This window comes from Protopterus annectens, chromosome 2.part1 (genome assembly GCF_019279795.1).
Source record: "Protopterus annectens isolate FY-2018-M chromosome 2.part1, PAN1.0, whole genome shotgun sequence".
Taxonomy (NCBI): domain Eukaryota; kingdom Metazoa; phylum Chordata; order Ceratodontiformes; family Protopteridae; genus Protopterus; species Protopterus annectens.
This window is the reverse complement of record NC_056729.1, coordinates 61,122,903-61,140,863: the sequence shown is the minus strand read 5'-3', so window position 1 is coordinate 61,140,863 and position 17,961 is coordinate 61,122,903. Positions and strand designations below refer to the sequence as shown.

General features: G+C 39.5%; 1 protein-coding gene across 1 annotated transcript in view; it reads left to right on the top strand.

The window, feature by feature from the left end:
- The window catches only part of DYNC2I1 (dynein 2 intermediate chain 1), a 774,274-nt gene that overhangs the window by 706,653 nt on the left and 49,660 nt on the right, over nucleotides 1-17,961 (top strand). The gene's annotated exons all lie outside the window — the stretch shown is intronic.

Sequence of the window (17,961 nt, the reverse complement as noted above, 5' to 3'; positions counted from 1 at the left end):
CACCCAGTGCCTGCCTTAACTCATCCCTGAACTCCACCTCACAATTACCCTTTTTCAATTTCCACCACTTGATCCTTGGTGCTGCCCTCACACTCCTCCTCCTCTTCTTGATAACCAGCGTCATCCTACAAACCACTATCCTATGCTGCCTAACGACACATTCTCCGGCCACCACTTTACATTCTCCAATCTCCTTCAAACTGGCCCTCCTACATAAGATATAATCCATCCGTGTGCATCTTCCTCCACTCTTGTATGTCATCCTATGCTCCTCCCACAAATTAACAAATAAAAAAGCTAAAAACTGAGCTGTGTTCCAGCAACTTTCAATCAGATATTTTCTAACTGCACATTTCTGCCACTAAGGTACAGGTGAACCCTCTCCAACAAAATATGGCCTGGTTTAGTGCTTGAGTTATATGAACAGAACTAGATTCAGCAGGTCTGAATCTAGTCTATGCTACAGCAAACAAAGTGCAACAATTTAAAAAAAAAAAAGCAGTACAAATAAGCAGTGATATGGTAAAAAATGCAGTTCTGAAGTGCAATATGCAGTGAAAAATTCTACTTAAGTTTTACATAGATCAGCAGATGGCTTGGATTTGCTTATGTAGAAAATGAGAGCAAACTGATTTAAACAAATTAACCAATAAAAAAGCTCAAAACTGAGCCCTGTTCCAGCAACCTTTAATCAGATGAATTGTAACTGCACACTCCTGCACTAGGGTGCCGGGAACCCTTTCCAACAAAAGATGGCCAGGTTTAGTGCTCAAATTATACAAACAGAGCTAAGTTGAGCAGGTCTGAATCTAGTCTGTGCTGCAGCAAACAAAGTACACCAATTAAAAAATAAACTGTTCAAATAAACAAGCACAATAAGCCTTAAACTAGCAATTTCTAGCTCAGAAGGGCAGAAGCTACCCTGTCCTCCCACAAGAGGGTAGACCACAGACCTTCTTAATGTAAAATAACTGGTCTGAAGACCAAATGCTTAAACCAGAACTAGGATACTTTTAGAATATCAGAAACACTAAGCCTTCAACCAGCACTTCTTAACTTAGAAGGATTTAAGCTGTAAAACAGAGTGCATGTTGTGACTTGAAGAAGCATTTCAAAGTGAGGGCACATGCATATAAATAGAGAGCATGTGCAGGCAGCAGTGTCATTTTGAATGAACAGCTAGAGTGTTAACATGTATGAGTGCAGTAGTCAATCTGTTTATAAGTTTATTTAAGTTTGTTACTAAGCCTCAATCCTGATGTGTTTGTATGTAATAAAGCTGCTTGAACTGAACCCACAACTTTTTGTCTCTCTTATCCTGACCGGACGATTGACATGGTGTCAGAAGCAGAATGTCTGAACGACATGGTGTCAGAAGTGGCATGTCTGAACGACATGGTGTTAGAAGTAGCATACCTGAGCAATATGGTACCAGGAGTGGCGTATCTGAATGACATGGTGTTAGAAGTTTCATCCCAACCTGCTCAAATGATTGAAGAAGGTCAGAAACGAATTTCAGGTAATCAAAAACTTGCATAAATGATTTATTTCATAAAGAAAGTGATACAAAGCATTCACAGAGCACAAGACACGTTATTAATCAAATGAAAAGCACAAAACGTATTATTGATAAAACAAAATGTTCAAAACCATAATATTTGATAAAATTATTCAAAATACTTATGAGAGCATTCAGAACTACTTCTGCTTTGCATAACAAGCATGTTAAAAGTAAAACGAGCACAAGAAAAGCATAACGAGCATGACAGAAGTTAAACGAGCATAATGAGTACGATAAAAGGGCAAAATGAGCATGGAAAATCAAAGTGAAGGCATTTTTTTAGTAAACAACCACATTTTTTTATATGAGCTACTATTTTGTATTGATTAAATCTATTCAAAGTATAACTAGAGTTGTTCGAAGTATCTCAGAGAGTGCAAAGTGTTTGCAGTGTATGCTTTATTATGGTACAATTATTTTGAAGAGTTTACTGTGTGCAAAGTACAGTTATTTCACAAAGCATAGTAATTCTGAAAAGTTTCTTGTGCTGTGTACAATTCATTTGCAATCTGCAGTCATATCTTAGTGTTTTTTACAGTGTGCAGAGTTATTTCATAAAGTACAGTCATTCCGAGAAGTTTCTTGTGCTGTTTTCAGTTCATTCTCAAAGTGCAGTCATTTCAAAGTGTTTTTTGTGCTGCGCAGAGTTATTTCATAGAGTACAGTCATTTCAAGAAGTTTCTTGTGCTGTGTATAGTTACTTTGCAAAATGCAGTCATTTTGAAGTGTTTCGTACACTGATAAGGGTGTTTTTGCAAAGTACAGTGATTTCTTGTTCTACGGAGACTTATTTCACAAAGTGCAGTTATTTCAGTGTGTCTGTTGTGCTGTTGAGCGTAATTAAAAGTTTCTGGCATAACATTTCTGACGTATATGTCTGTATGTTCGTACATAATTCAAAGGCTGTTTATTGCTGTGTGCTGGCATGGCAGAGGCATTTTGCAGACACAATCCACTTGTGTTTGATCATAATATTGCAGAGAATTGGAGAGTATTTGAGCAGAAATATGATATTTTTATACAAGCAGCTTATTCTGACAAAGATGCATGTATGAGGACATTTATTCTGCTTAATCTAGCAGGTCAGAAGCCATTGAAAGATAGTGTTCATTTGTGTATGCACCAGCAGTATATGCAGGAGAAGGGCAAAACCATCATATTGTTGTGCAAGCTGAATTAAGTGAGGACCCTGAGTGCTTGAAACTTAGATTTAGAGAAATGTGTAACCCCCCAGACAAATGTTACATTGGAGAGGCACTTATTTTATACGAGACCAAAAGCCAGGAGAAACTTTTGCAGCTTACATTCCTGACTTGAAAACAAAGCTAAGACGTGCAGATTTGGTGATTTGAAAGACTAATTGATAAAGGACAGGCTTATGTGTGGTGCTAATAGTGCTGCAGTGAGAAAGGTTTTGCTTTGAGACAGTGATTTAACATTGAGCAAAGTCACTGAGATTTGCCAATTACAGAAAGGCACACAAATATGCTTGGAAGTGATAAAAGCATGGTTTCAGCAGCCTCTAGATCAAACATAGACAGCATGCAGCATGTGGCTAACAGAAACAGGCCTAAGCACAAGGCAGCTGCTGCCCATGCAGGATTTCCAGGGAGAGATCGTACCTTTCCAGCAAGTTTTAAGACTAGCTCAGTATAATGAACATGCTCAGTGCAGCACAAGGGTGAGTCAGCAAAACCCAAGTCAAGTCTTCTGTTGTACTTGTGGTGCCAGTCACGAGTCCAAAAGAGAAAAGTGTGTAGCATTTGATCAGCAATGCCACAAATGGAATGACTTTCAAAAGCTTTGTAAATCAAGCAAGCCTCATTCATTTATTAAGAAAGGTCACTCAAAAAAGCAAGTTGATCATAACGAAAGCTGGTGTATTAGTGGTTGGTGAGAAGGTTAATGCAGTAGATTTGCTGGCAAAAAATGAAGTGATTTGTACTGTCCTGATTAATGGTAAACCCACAGAGCTCAAAGTGGACACTGGTTCAAAGTGCAATGTTATGTCAGCAGAAACATTTGCTAGAGTAAGAGCTGGTCAACAACTTAATTTGGCCAGTTGTGTGAAGCTTGTTGCTTATGGAGGTGAGGAGATTCAAACCAAAGGCTCAGTAGTGCTTTCATGCTATTCAGCTGAGAAGAGTTACAGCATGCATTTTTATGTATTCAAAGGACCTGTACAGTCATGATTAGGTCTTGGAGACAGTTTGACATCCATCATGTAAGCACATCTTAGTTCCAGTTTCACCGATGCTATTTTCACAGAGTATGCAGATATTTTCGTAGGCAAGCTAGGTAAACTTCCAGTTGTGTTCTCCATGAAATTAGACCCAGAGGTTAGTCCAGTGGTTAGAACAGCAAGAATAGTTCCAATAGCTATGCAGGACAGAGTCAACGTCCAGTTAGATTAAATGGTGCAGCAAGGTGTGATTTGTCTAGTCACAGAACCAACTGAATGGGTATCTTCCATGGTAGTCACTCGTAAGACAAGCTCAGATGAAATCAGAATATGTATTGACCCAAGAGATTTAAACAAAGAAGAAAGAAACTCCACCATCCTATGCGTACAGTCAATGAAGTTGCTACTGTCATGTCAAATGCCACTATTTTTTCTGTCTTAGATGTGAAGAGTTCATTTTGGCAAGTAATGCTTGATCACAAATCTTCACTACTGACTATACTCAGCATGCCATTTGGTAGATGCAGATTTCTCAGAATGCCTTTTGGAATATATTCTTCCAGTGAAGAGTTTCAGAGTGCAATGGAGCAAAATTTTACAAGCTGTCCATGTGCTATAATAGTAGATGATTTACTAGTTTGAGGCAATGGTGAAGCAGAGCATGACAGAAACCTCAGGAAAGTTCTGGATGGAGCACGTGGAGCGAATCTAAAGCTCAATCCTCTGAAAAGTAAATTCAGGCTACCAGTAGTTACTTATGTTAGTCATTTATTTGCCAATTCAGCCTTATGACCAGATCCATCTAAACAAATGACCATTCTTGAGAAGCTAGCTCCAGACAATGTCCAAGCCTTACAGCATTTTCTTGGAATGGTTAACTATGTGGGCAGTTGTATATCAGACTTCAGTGAATTATCGGTGCCCTTAAGAGAGTTGACATGGAAAAATTTTACCTGCTCATGGTTGGAACAACACCAGAGAGCATTTGTTGACCTGAAAAAGAAAATTGCCAGTCCATCTATGTTAATATACTATGATGTCCACAAATCAGTAATTCTTTCCTGTGATGCTTCAAAGTTCAGTCTTGGTGCAGTTATTCTTCAAGAGGACATACCAGTAGCCTATGCATCTAGAACTCTTATCCAAACTGAGATGCAGTATGCTCAAATTGAGAAGGAACTTTTGGCAATTGTGTTCGCTTGTTCGAAGTTCCATGATTATATTTATGACTGAGCTATCCAGATTGAGACTGATCATCAACCACTAGTCACTGTTTTAAAGGAGCCTATGCATAGAGCTCCAGCAAGTCTACAAAGAATGATACTCAGATTACAAATGTACAACTTCAAAATGGTCTATACAAAAGGCAAACTTCTTTATCTGGCTGATACCTTCCACAGATCACCCAGAAGTACCATAGAAAAGCTTGATACAGAGAATTTTGACTTTGATGTCATGGAAGTGCATAATTTTTCTACAAGACTTGATGAGCTAAGAGATCATACAAAGACTGATCCAATTTTGTAAAAGCTCAACCACTTCATCAGTGTTGGAGGGCTGTCAAAGCAATCTTGTGTATCAACAGAAGTGCAACCTTATTTTCATTACAGAGATGAGATGTTGATGGAAGATGGTATCATTTTCAAAGGTCCTGAAGTTGTAGTTCCTACTTCTTTACAACATGAGTACATCCAAATTTTGCATCATGGCCACCCAGGTTTTGAAGCTACCAAAAGAAGGGTGAGAGGACTAGTATTTTGGCCTTCTCTGTCAAAAGATATCGATAAAGTACTTTCATCTTGTTCAGTATGCAATAGTACTAAACTGCATTTGCAAAAAGAGCCACTTCAACTAAGCCAGATTCCTGAACTACTTTGGTCAAGAGTAGCCACTGGCATAGTTGAGTGGAATAATCAACATTACTTAGTGTTGGTAAACGCTTATCTGAATTGGTTTGAGATTGATCTGCTACCTAAACTAATGTCCAGTACTGTCATTACTAAGTTGAGGCATCATTTCTCAGTCCATGGTAGTCCACACAACCTTATTTCTGACAACGGTGCCCAGTTTACCAGTCAGCTATTTCAGAAATTTGCAAAAGAGTGGAACTTTATCCATGTTACCAGTAGGCCTGAGTACCCACAGTCAAACGGCCTAGCTGAACGTGCAGTACAAAGTACAAAGCAATTTCCAGAGGTCAAAGCGTGACAATACTGATGTTTTCTTGAATTTGCTTAATCTTAGAAATGTACCCCATGACAATTTACTTGGCTCACCTGCTCACCGACTTCCGTCTAGGCAAACCAGAACAACCTTGCCCATCAGTTCCAGTTTGTTGGTGCCTAATGCTAAAACAAAAACAAAAAAAAAAAACAAAGCAATCAAAGCCCAACTATTCAAAAAGCATTCATTCCAGAAGTCCAACTATGATGAAATGAGCAGATTTCTTCGTCCATTGAAAGAAGGAGACATAGTGAGGATGCAAATGGGGAAAAGTTTTGATCAAATTGATCAAGTGAGAGGTGTATGTGCTGAGCTGAGATCTTACTTAGAAGAATCTGTGGGTATAGAATACAAAAGAATTCACAGGCTTCTTCTTCTGGTGTCTGAATCAATATCGCAGCATCGTACCTGTGATACAAACTCTAGATCTCAGAGCAAGCCAGACGATGTTCCTGTCTCAGTACCTATTCCTGTTCCTGATGATTTCCCCAGATGTCCCTGAAGTTGAACATTCATTAAAGTTTGTCCCTATTGCTAAACCCTGTCCTAAGTTTTATGTCACATGATCAGATTGTATTTCCAGACCTACTGTAAAATACACAGCAACCTGGACATGATTATTTTACTTGTAATTAGTTCTGTATAATTGCATGTCAATGGATTATTTCTGTACAATTGCATGCCAGTGATTGTTGTCATTATTACTTATTTCTCAAAGAGGGAGGCTATAGAACCGATTGTGTGTTGTGACTTTAAGAAGCATTTCAAAGTGAGGGCACGTGCGTATAGAGAGCATGTGCATGCAGCAGTGCCATTTTGAGTGAACAGCCTGAGTGTTAACATGTGTGAGTGAAGGAGTCAGTGATGTGTTTGTATGTAATAAAGCTGCTTGAACTGAACCCATAACTCTTCGTCTCTCTTATCCTGACTGGACGAGTGACATAAGCTACCTCTCCTGCCTCAAGGGTGTAGACCACAATCTTTCCTAATGTAAAACAACTGGCCTGAAGCCCAAGTGCTTAAAGTAAAAGGCTTAGAATAACAGTTACAATTTAATTAGGCTAGCAGTAATAAATGCAGCAGAATAAATGCAACTGAACACTTTTAAGAACAAGCAGCAAAAGCAAAATAAAGTAGTAAAAAACAAATACTGTAGAAGCATCTGTATATAAAGGTTAGTTTTTTTAGGTTAAGTGGGAAGGGAGGAAACAGAAGATAATTAAAGGTTGAGAAACTAAGGGGATGGGCCTTCAAGAATTTTCTAACAGATAAACCTGGTTCAAAAACAAAAGAAATAAACATTAAGTCAACTGCTTTTTTAATCTGAAACATATTTTTACTGGTCCTAATTTCTATAGGAAAAGACTGTTCCATACCTGCACCACTCTGAGGAAAAAAATTCCCATTTCTTAGAATTTAGTTGGGGTAAAGCTGCAAAAAATGTTCCTAGTTGTGCAATTATGTTTCATAGGTATATTCTTGGAATGTTGTCCAGAAGACCATTAATGAGCCCAGCCCAAATTCCCAACTGCCCTAATAGCCAAATAAAGGCTTCTTCTTCTTTCGGCTTTTTCCCGGTTAGGGGTTGCCACAGCAGATTACCTGTCCGCTTATGATTGGCAGTGGAGTTTTACGGTGTCGAGTTGCCAGCCCGGCGCCCAACCTTCCACAGAAGGCACACACATGCACGCGCTCACACCTAGGGCCAGTTTAGCGTGTCCAATCCACCTACAGCATGGGCTGTGGGAGGAAACCGGAGCACCCGGAGGAAACCCACGCAACCACAGGGAGTACATGCAGACTCAACACAGAAGGCACCCCAGCCAAGGATTGAACCAGAGAACCTCTTGCTGTGAGGCAGCAACGCTAACCGCTGCACCACTGCGGCCACCCAATAGCCAAATAAAGGCTAAGGGAATCAAATTCTTTACCACAGGAAGTAACTAGTTAAGAACTCAGAGATACTTTACTAGAAGGATACAAGTCCTAAACAACATGTCCTACATGGACCAACTTAAAACCTTGTCACTATACTCGGTATCCTACAGACTACTAAGAGATCCTCCAACCCATTACTGATGGATTTATTGCACATCAGCAAGTCAAATGGCATGAGAAAAACTCATTCTAAGTGTCTAAACCTCTTCTTTACATTTCACATTTTTTTTTCCATTTCTTAATTTGTTTCTTGAGTGATACTTAAATACACAGAGAATTTCTGAAAAGACTCAAGACATGCAGAAACTGCAAGCAATGTTGGCAACTCCCTGCTGGGTGAGGAAAGTAAATCTATATGTTTTGTCTGTGACATGCTTAAACTGATAGAGCTGATTTCTGTTTGAACTGCTCCATTTTGTTTTCTGTTTTAAGAATCTGTTTGGCATGGTTTTTGTTGTGTGACTGAAAGACACTTAAATTAACTAGGTTGCACATTTCATGTTTTTTTTTTCATTGTTTAATTTGTTTCTTGATGGTTACTTAAATACACAAGAGAATATCTAGGTCTTTATCTTTTCTAATAAGACTCATGACCTATAAAAACTGCAATCAATATTGGTGACTCCCTGCTAGTTATTTTTCCCTTCCACCCTCCCATTCCTTGATGTTCTAAGCTGCCAACCCTTACTGTAAATTGAGCTTTATAACATCCTCCCCATTTCTACACTGCTATTCATATATTGAATTACTTGTTTGCCTTTCCTTGTGCTTATTTTGAAAATAAAATTGCATTTTGCTTCTCATTGTTTGTTTTACTTGCTCTGAATTCATTGTTTAGCTAGCTGTTCGATAAAGTAGTGTATTTTTATGCTCTAGCAAGTACTGTTCTGTGTTTCTACATGAATAGGACAGTGGATTTTCTATCTAGTGGGAGTGGGTTGTAGCCTATTCTGTTTAGGTTGAGAAACACTTGAGATTCTTGTTTGTAGTGGTGTTTATTGGCTGGAGGGCTTATTAATCGATGTACCTTGTTTTAGTGCCTTTATAAATTTTGCACAGTTGAGTGGCTATTGGCTTATTTCTGCAAAGTGAAGTACTTTTATTGAATAATCACACTTGTATAAGCTGTTTAAAGTACACTGCTATATCTGTATCTTTAACGTTTTTTTTGTGGTAATATTTCACTCCAGACACTCTTTTACTTTGTTTTTGCATTAGGAGGACTGGGATTATTCATCTAGTGGCAGTTGGAGTTTATCTGGTCTATCTGTTGGGAAGTACACAGGAGGGCTCTAAGTATAGTCAATTTATTAGCCAGAGGGTTCAGTGGTCAGTTTTGTGCATTTCCAGTCCTGGTATAAATGCGGCACATTTGCACTGAGCTGTGCCAGTGTCCTTTACAGATGCAAACATCTGTAAACATTGCTTATTTTCATTATACTGTTTAAGTTTACTGTGCTAGTTACCTTATTGTAGCACACAGGACTATTGTTGCTCAGAGAGCATCTGATTTGGTGCTGGGCAGCATCGCTGGCTAGGTTAGCTGCAGATTATACCAAGTAAGCACACTTCCCTCATCCGGTTACAAACACCTTCCACTCCTACCCTTTCATGTGCACATTAGGACTTGCAACCATGGATGGTCACTTTCCTGTTACCTCTGCATCCAGTTTGGTGGACATGGGTATCCTGGGGTAATGTAAAAATTGCATTTTATACACTGACAACCACTTAATTCTCAAACAGACAAATACAGTATGTGAGATATGTAGTTACACATTGACACTTGAGTATAGACTCTCACATACAGACACAAAATGCAGCAAACAGGTTGTCAGCGACTCACACATATCACTCACAGGACCCACAAAGGACCACACACACAGAACCACATATATGGAGGTGCTCACATGTAACATACCCAAACCTCAAAGACCTCTCAGGCTCGGTCCTTAGAAACTCTGCATGTACACAAATAAGGCAATTTCCTTCACAACACATAAAGCCACATCTCATTGTGCCTGAACTACCAAGCTTTTAAGGTGAAACACTCCACAATCCAATATTCTGATGTCCTTCTCACCAAGCTGGATAAGGGGAAGGCTACAGTGAAACACAGGAGACCAATGCTGTACCAAAAATACAATAATAAATAATGAATAATGGGACCACAAACTGTGTGTTGGTAAAAGTTTTAATGAAACAATCCTAAAATAGCCACATTCAGTAGAATGCCTAAAAAAAGTCATTAACTGCCCTTTTACTCTTAATATCATTGACATGTTTTCCAATACATTCTTTTAGTTTCCTTGTCATCTTTCCTATATAAAATGTGTGGCATGAAATACAAGAAGACAAATAAACCAATATTTTAGTGTTACATTTAGATTTTTTGGGACAAGCTATCATACGATTGTAATTAGTAACAGTTACATATGGTTCATCAGTTATGAATTTACAGAACTTACATGCTCCACATTTAACCATCATAGGTTTAACTGTACTGGATTGTAAATTATTTTCCAACCACCCATTGATATTCTTACCGCTACAATAAATTAACTGTGGAGAATTTCCCGATTTTTATTTTACCTCTGGTAATTTGGCCACATTTCACGTCATTCTTGGGGTTACAGTTAGTTGCCTCTCAGTGGCCAGGATTTGCCAGATCATTTAACACTCAGGTTACTTACCCAAGTCATAGAACATGTGGGCATGAATGACATACCTCCTTGAACTGAAGAGAGACATGGTTGAGGTCTCAGAATATGTGTCACAGGCAGGTATAAGCCTAGCATATTCTACTGGCTCCAAGGAAGATGCAACAATACTTGCAGAAAAGTATTGGCTTTAACAGTTGGAGCAGTGTCTGATGAGGTACAGGATAGTTGCCTCACAGTTTGCGACTCAGGAATCCATCTCCAATTCGTCCATGAGGTTGATTTCACACTTGACTGAAGAGGAGGCTAGAGCAGTGGGCATTGGGATTGTTACAAAATGTCATGTCTGGATGGGTCTATGTGACTTCTCGGACCCTTTTAAGTCTACCTTCCTTAATGCCCCTGTAGAGGCCTCATCTCTTTTGGGCCCAAAGGTGAACACACCTCAAAGATCCTATTCCAGGAATCAGAGGAGTGGAAAGATGTGATACAAAAAAATCCCACTGTCTTTCCCATGACACACGTGGCAAGTTTTCCCCCTGGAGTAGAGGGGGGAACTCAACTGGAAAATGTCCATTCAGAGGCAGAGGGGATCCATGTAACTAGGGGCCCAGAGATTCTTCAAAGGGGTCCAATATTTGACAGCCTGGGAGGACATGGTTGACAGGCCATGCTGCTTTGCCAGAGATGGTCTTCACCTGTCACCTCTAGGCATTTGGTTATTGGCCAAAACATTATCCAGCCCATAGTGCCTTTTCTAGGCATCACCAAACAGACAAATCTTTCAACATAACAAAAGGTACATAGGAGAAGCTAAAGGTGTTACTGCTAAATGATAGGAACCCCAAAAAGAAACTGCACTCCCTGGATGCTGTCCTTACCCTGGAAAATGCTGATGTCTGGGCAGTTACTGAAACATGGTTCATAGCCACGGAATGCATCCACTGAACATGAAAGAGCAAAAGGTGGAGATGTATCTCTCTACATAAAGGATAAGCACACCTCAAAGCTGGTGAAACAATATGACATGCTTGAGCTACTCCACTTCCAGCTAACCATGGGAAAATCCATTACCATATTCTTGCTAGCAACAGATCCCCCACCAGGAACCAGGAAACCAATAAATTATACCTAAAGTTACTAAAATCACTCACCATCCTGACCAGTACCATACTCATGGGGGATTTTAATTACCCTTCCATTAATTGGGAGGCATACACAGCCACTAACATGCAGGCCCAATGATTTCTTAACTTTATAAAATCAAATGCACTGGAGCAACTAGTGTGTACTCTCACTAGGGGGAACAAATATCTTAGATCTGGTACTCAGAAATATGGAAGAGTGCTGCACCCCCACTCTGCAAGTTTGATGTCCTCACTTGGTAAGATCAGATCACCAAGCAGTCTCCCTTGAAATTAAGGTAAAACTAGTCCCCCCTACATAACTCCAAAAACTTCTCTAATATAAATTGCCCCCTATTAAGAGATGACATAGTTAGTTTCCAAGTGCCTCCAAATCCAGAAAACACAAACCTATGCAGAGGCATACACAAAAGCCCTCTATGACCATATAAACAACTATATAGAAACGGCAGTACCAGACTGAAATAAACCCAGGTCATACTGCAAAAACAAGCCACCCTGGTGGAACCCTGGTATTAATAGGTTGCACGACAAAAGAAATAAAATCCTGTTGAGAAGTGAGGGAATGTGCACAACAGAGCAAACAGTCCCTTATTAGTCTAAGCAAGTGAATCGGGGAGCTATTCAAGTTTCTGAAAGCAGACTTTGAGGTAAAAATAGCCTCCAAAGCTAAAGATAACCATAAGGGATTCTTCAGTTATGTCCGCAGTCTTAAGGGCAATATCCAGCAATGTGCAGAATTATTTATAGATGGCATCACTTAAGCTCATCTCCCCCAAGAAATACCATCCACCACTCTACTGACAATTATCACCAAAGAACAGGTTGCCACTGCGCTCTCTAAAGCTAAAAACACCGCTTCAATGGGGCCTGATGATATACCAGGTTGCATCTTAAACAGCCTAAATCAGGACTTGTTAGGCCCATTAAGATCTCTATTTAACCACAGCCTTCAGACTGGCTTTGTCCAAGTGGAGTGAGGACAGCAGCAGTCATCCCTCTGCATAAAGGTGAACCATCTACTGACCCAGGAAATTACAGACCCATAAGTTTGACTAGTCTTGTATGTAAGGCATGGAAAAAATAATCATGGACCTGATAAATGACAAGAAACTTCCAAACACTGGACCCGACCCAGTTCGGCTTTGTAAAGGGCAGGTCGTGCCTATGAATCTGGTGGATTTCTTTGAGAAAGTCACTAACACCATGGATGACAGTAAAATAGTACATACCACCTACCTTAACCTGGTCAAGGCATTTGACAGAGTTCCTCCCTCAAGTATTATAAAGAAACTCAGAAAACGGGGCATAAATCTCTACGTCATCAGATGGATAACCTATTGGCTCATAGACAGGACACGTGGTTAAAGTGGGTGAATCCAGATCCAGATAGAAGCCAGTTACTAGTGGTGTGCCAAAGTCATCAGTGCTGGGAGCACTCCTATTTAGAATGTACTTCTCTGAAGTCAAGGCTAATGTGGAATGCCTCTAGATGACCAAGTTTGCAGATGGCTGAAAGCTGGGTGCAATCATTGAATCTCCAAATGATGTAGATATCCTTTTGGGAAGGTCTAGATCAGACAAATGATTGGTGCCAGAACTATGGTCTAAAATTAAATGCGAAAAAAGTGCATTATCATACCCTTTGGGAAGTTAAATGCCCCTGCAAATTACATCATCAATAGAACACCCCTAAGAGTAGGCTCAGAGGTGAGAGATCTAGGTACACAGATAGATACTAGCCTGAACTTTGATTGTTGTGTGTCCACAGTGTTGAGGAAGTCCTTTTTAGGTGGCACAACGTATAAGTAAAGGTATGGCATCCAGATCCAAAGAAATTATAGTCCTGCTGTGCTCGGCTCTCATTAGACCAATAATCGAGTACAATGCACCATTTGACATGTACCTGACTAGACACTTACAGCAGCTGGAGTGACCTCTTTCCTCACAAAGAAAATACAGAATGTAAACAGCATGAACTATGCAGATACACTAAAAGCTATATCCCTTTACTCTGCTACCGACTGTTAAGGGGTGACCTATGCCTGACTTACAAGGCACTCACAAATCCAGCCCTGACGGAGTTGCTACACAATTGCAAGTCAAACAGCACAAGAGGCACTCGATCTAGAGATCTACACTTAGTCAGCAACTCAAACAAAACATGCTGGAGAGACAGATGTGTCTCAGAGATTGCCCCTTCTTTGGAACAGGTTTCCTATTCTTGTTAAGCAGGGCCCTTCCCTGACCCTCCTGAAATGCAGTTTAGATCAATGGATGGGGAATTGCGAATTCACACCTGGGTAGTACCGATAGCTTTATGGACAAGGACAGTCTATAAGATACTTAATGCACAGGCACAAATCCATGCCATCATCTTGTCCCTAGGGGCCGAATATTGTGTAAAATCAGGTTATATTGGCTAGACTTGTAAGGGCCCTTAAGTCGTTAGCCTAGTAATCTAGTATGAACCTGTGAAACTGTATTCTACACCATCAACAAAACAGTTTTGGAGGTACTTGTCTATCTTGCAGAGGATATTGCTGCTCTGGAACTGACTCCCCATCCACATAAAAGAAAGTTCATCCCTGTCCATATTCAAGTGCATCATAGCTCTATGGATGGGAAACGGAAAATTTACATTATGTGTACCTTTGGTCTGGGTCATGGCTGAAGAAAGTTTTAGGAGCAGTTTACTTTACCTATTAAACAAAAACAAACAAAACTAAAATGCATGCTTGTTCTTTCCTCCTATTGGAGTTTCTACTGGTAAAGAGGTCCTATGTGTATACTGATTGATGCTGAATATATTGTTTTATTTCTACTGCTTAAATAGGAACATGTTTTTGCTGAATGAATTTGTGAGCTATGTATGCATGTTATGTATAGTATCAAGCAGGATATGTGTGAGAAACAAGAAATCTAAATGAAACTCATAAAGCCTCAAAGACAGGTAACCTGTTTCCCATCACAGCTAATGATTGCATGTTGGTTTTCATTGGAAAGTAATGCCACATTATTATCTCGCTCTGTTCCACTTTCCATATCACTGCACTTTTTTACCAGTGCAATCCAGCACTGGCATGGGTAGTTTATTTATTTTCAAAAAGTAAAAACAAACCTCCAACGGGTTTAACTGGGAAGCTTTCACAGACAAAAGAACAAAGTAGCAAAAATGAACGAAATCCCAGTGGCAAGGCTGAAGTAAAGTCCTTCAATAAAACCACACATTAACAGGTATGAAACAGGTGAGCGCTTTCCCACAAAGTGCTTCTTCAGACAAACATTTCAGATAACACAACCACATTATATACCATTTAAAACTGACAGTTAGCCTGTCAAATAAAAGCAGTAATTGCCTAGGCAAATCCTTGGACTTCAGCACAGGTTTTACCTTACCATTTAGTCCAGGTTTCTTGTCAGTCAAAAATTTTAAAATCCAATGTAACTCTCTCTCCTCGGTAAAATTCCTGAGGTCTCCCCCCCCCCCCACCTCCCGTGAGTCCTCTGATATAAGTTCTACTGCTTTGAAACCAAAGCTGTGTGTAAAGCCAGACTCTAATGCATGTTTTGCCAAGGCATTAGTGGAATCATCTTTCCTAATTGCATAAGTGTGTTCCCTAATCCTTTCATAGAACATCCTGTTGGTCTTACCCATATAAAAACTAGTACATTCTTTGCAAGTAGCAAGGTAAACTAAGTTCTTAGTTCTACAATCCGCAGTAACTCTAAAAGAAAAAATCTGTTTAGAGACTGGATGTTTAAATTCATGTGATGTATCTATGTGACTGTAAAACTTACAATGCCCACAGGGATGAGTCCCCATGAGGGCCTGTCTGATAACTACGGCTTTACTGTGATCCTTGTAGCACAGACGTCGCTTTAAAGACTTTTTATTGAGAAGTATGGTACAGCTCTAGCTCTTCTAAGTACCTTAAAGAAGCAGAGGGGATGACTAGAGATGTTAAGGTACATAGAAGAGCTAGAGCTGTACCATACTTCTCAGAAGATAGACATGTTGCAGGACCCCCTGTGTTCAGCAAGAGGCAGAATCCTCTGACTCTTTCCTATGCTAGTGACATTAGACATATTAAAGATGTCATTTTTTCTAACTTTGGGCGTCTTGACCTCAGATGTTCGTATAAAAGATCTAGTGGGCAAGAGACACAGGTTTAGTTACGAAAATAAAAAGTCCTTAAAGCAACGTCTGTACTACAAGGATCACAGTAAAACTGTAGTTATTAGACAGGCCCCCATGGGGACTCGTCCCTGTGGGTGTTGTAAGTTTTACAGGGTAGTGCTTATTTCAAGTTGTTTTTCTGCTGTGTTACGGACATGTTGTTTTTTGATGAAAGTAGTGTTTTTTATATTTTTAGCACATAGCGCATGTTTTCTTTTAATGCATTGCTGATTTTGGTGTAGTTTAACATGCTTTACTATGAGTTAACAAACTGGTAACATCTGCATGTGTGCGGGCAAACCTGCATCATTCATCTCTCTTTGGGGTGGGGGGGTAGTAGCAGTGGTTTGCACTGTGTCTAATGGCAATAACCTAAGTATATAGTACTATGGTTATCGTTTATCTCATCACAATCAAACATCTGAGGTAGTGACACTCAAATTGGATGTACTTGGTGGGCTCATTTGTGTGTGTCTATCTGAGTTTATGTATATGCATGATAAAGTGCGAGTCTGTGCTTTTGCAAGTATTTGTTTGTGTATGTGTAGATATTATTAAATACATACAAAAAAAACTGTAGAAATATTCCCAAACTGAGAGCTGATCATAAAAAGTAACAATAAAATGGCAAACAAGTGGCAGGAGAGATGGTACACTGTAAGAAAAATAAATACAATACAAAAAATAAATATTCAATTTTTTTTAATAAAGTATTTAGTTTTCTTTCAGAAGATCATCTCTCTTGCCTTTTGGTTGTCATTTTAATTATTATTAAATACATGACATAATTTGGATTTAATATGCTTCATCCAAAAACAATTATGTATCCTTTACCAATTCTAAAACATTAGGTGAGAGAACAGTTTTACTTAAAAAAATGTAAACGGGCAGAACTACTTGCATCAAGTGTGTGTGTGTGTGTGTGTGTGTGTGTGTGTGTGTGTGTGTGTGTGTGTGGTTAGTTAGTTAGTTAGTTAGTTAGTTAGTTAGTTAGTTAGTTAGTTAGTTAGTTAGTTAAATGCAAGGCAACATAGCAGAGAGGAATTCAATCTGTGTTGTGGCAGAGAGGAATTCAATCTATGTTGTGGCATCCAGGTCCAAGGAAGTCATTATTCCACTGTATTCGGCATTCATCACACCTATCATTGACTACAGTGCCCTGTTTGGTATGTACCCAAAAAAAGCGTTTCATTGTATAAGTTCATATTGTGGAAAGTTTGTTTTGGATTTTATATAACAATAAACTCCGTAGTTGGTTTATACATTTTTGTAAGTGGTCCATATGCCTGAACATTTATACTGATTCCCTTTGGTATGTACCTAACCAGGCATATGCAACAGTTGGAAAGTCCACATGAGAGTCCGTACTAAAAGAATGCAGGGCATAAGTAACATGTCCTGTGCAGACCACCTCAAGGCCTATTCTCTCTTCTATAGGCTGTTGAGGGGAGATCTATGCCTGGCATACAAGGCATTGTCAGGCCCCACTCTGATGGACCTACAGCATCTCCACAAAGCAAACCGCACCAGAATTACCCATTCTATAGACTTAAACCTTGTCTGTGATATAAATAGGACATGCTGGAGAGGCAGGTATGTATCCCAGAGACTACCCCTTCTCTGGAACTGGGGAGCAGGAAATTCATCTGTGGTTTGGCACATATGTGTCTAATGGACACAAGTAGCCTGTAAATGGTTCATCTCCTGGGCCCCTGCTTACACTTATCAAGGGTACCAGAACTTGTAAGAGATTTGGGATGCATGACTAGGCTAAAAAAGGCCCTAATGGTCATTAGCCAAATAAACACCTATGAAATAATGCCTGACAGAGTGGACTTTACGTGGAAGTAACAGACCACCTAGGGTCCGTAATTTCCCTGCAGTTCCTACCCTGAAAGGCATTATTTCTTGCATAGCTTATGTTTTATCTCCATTTTTGTCTGACGTTGGCAAAATGATATCTTCCTTTGACAAAGGCAGGATGTTAATACAGTATAGCTCTTTACAATTCTATTTCTAACAGATCAGGTTGTCAACATAAAAGTTTATTATAGAATTTAACAGTGCTGAAG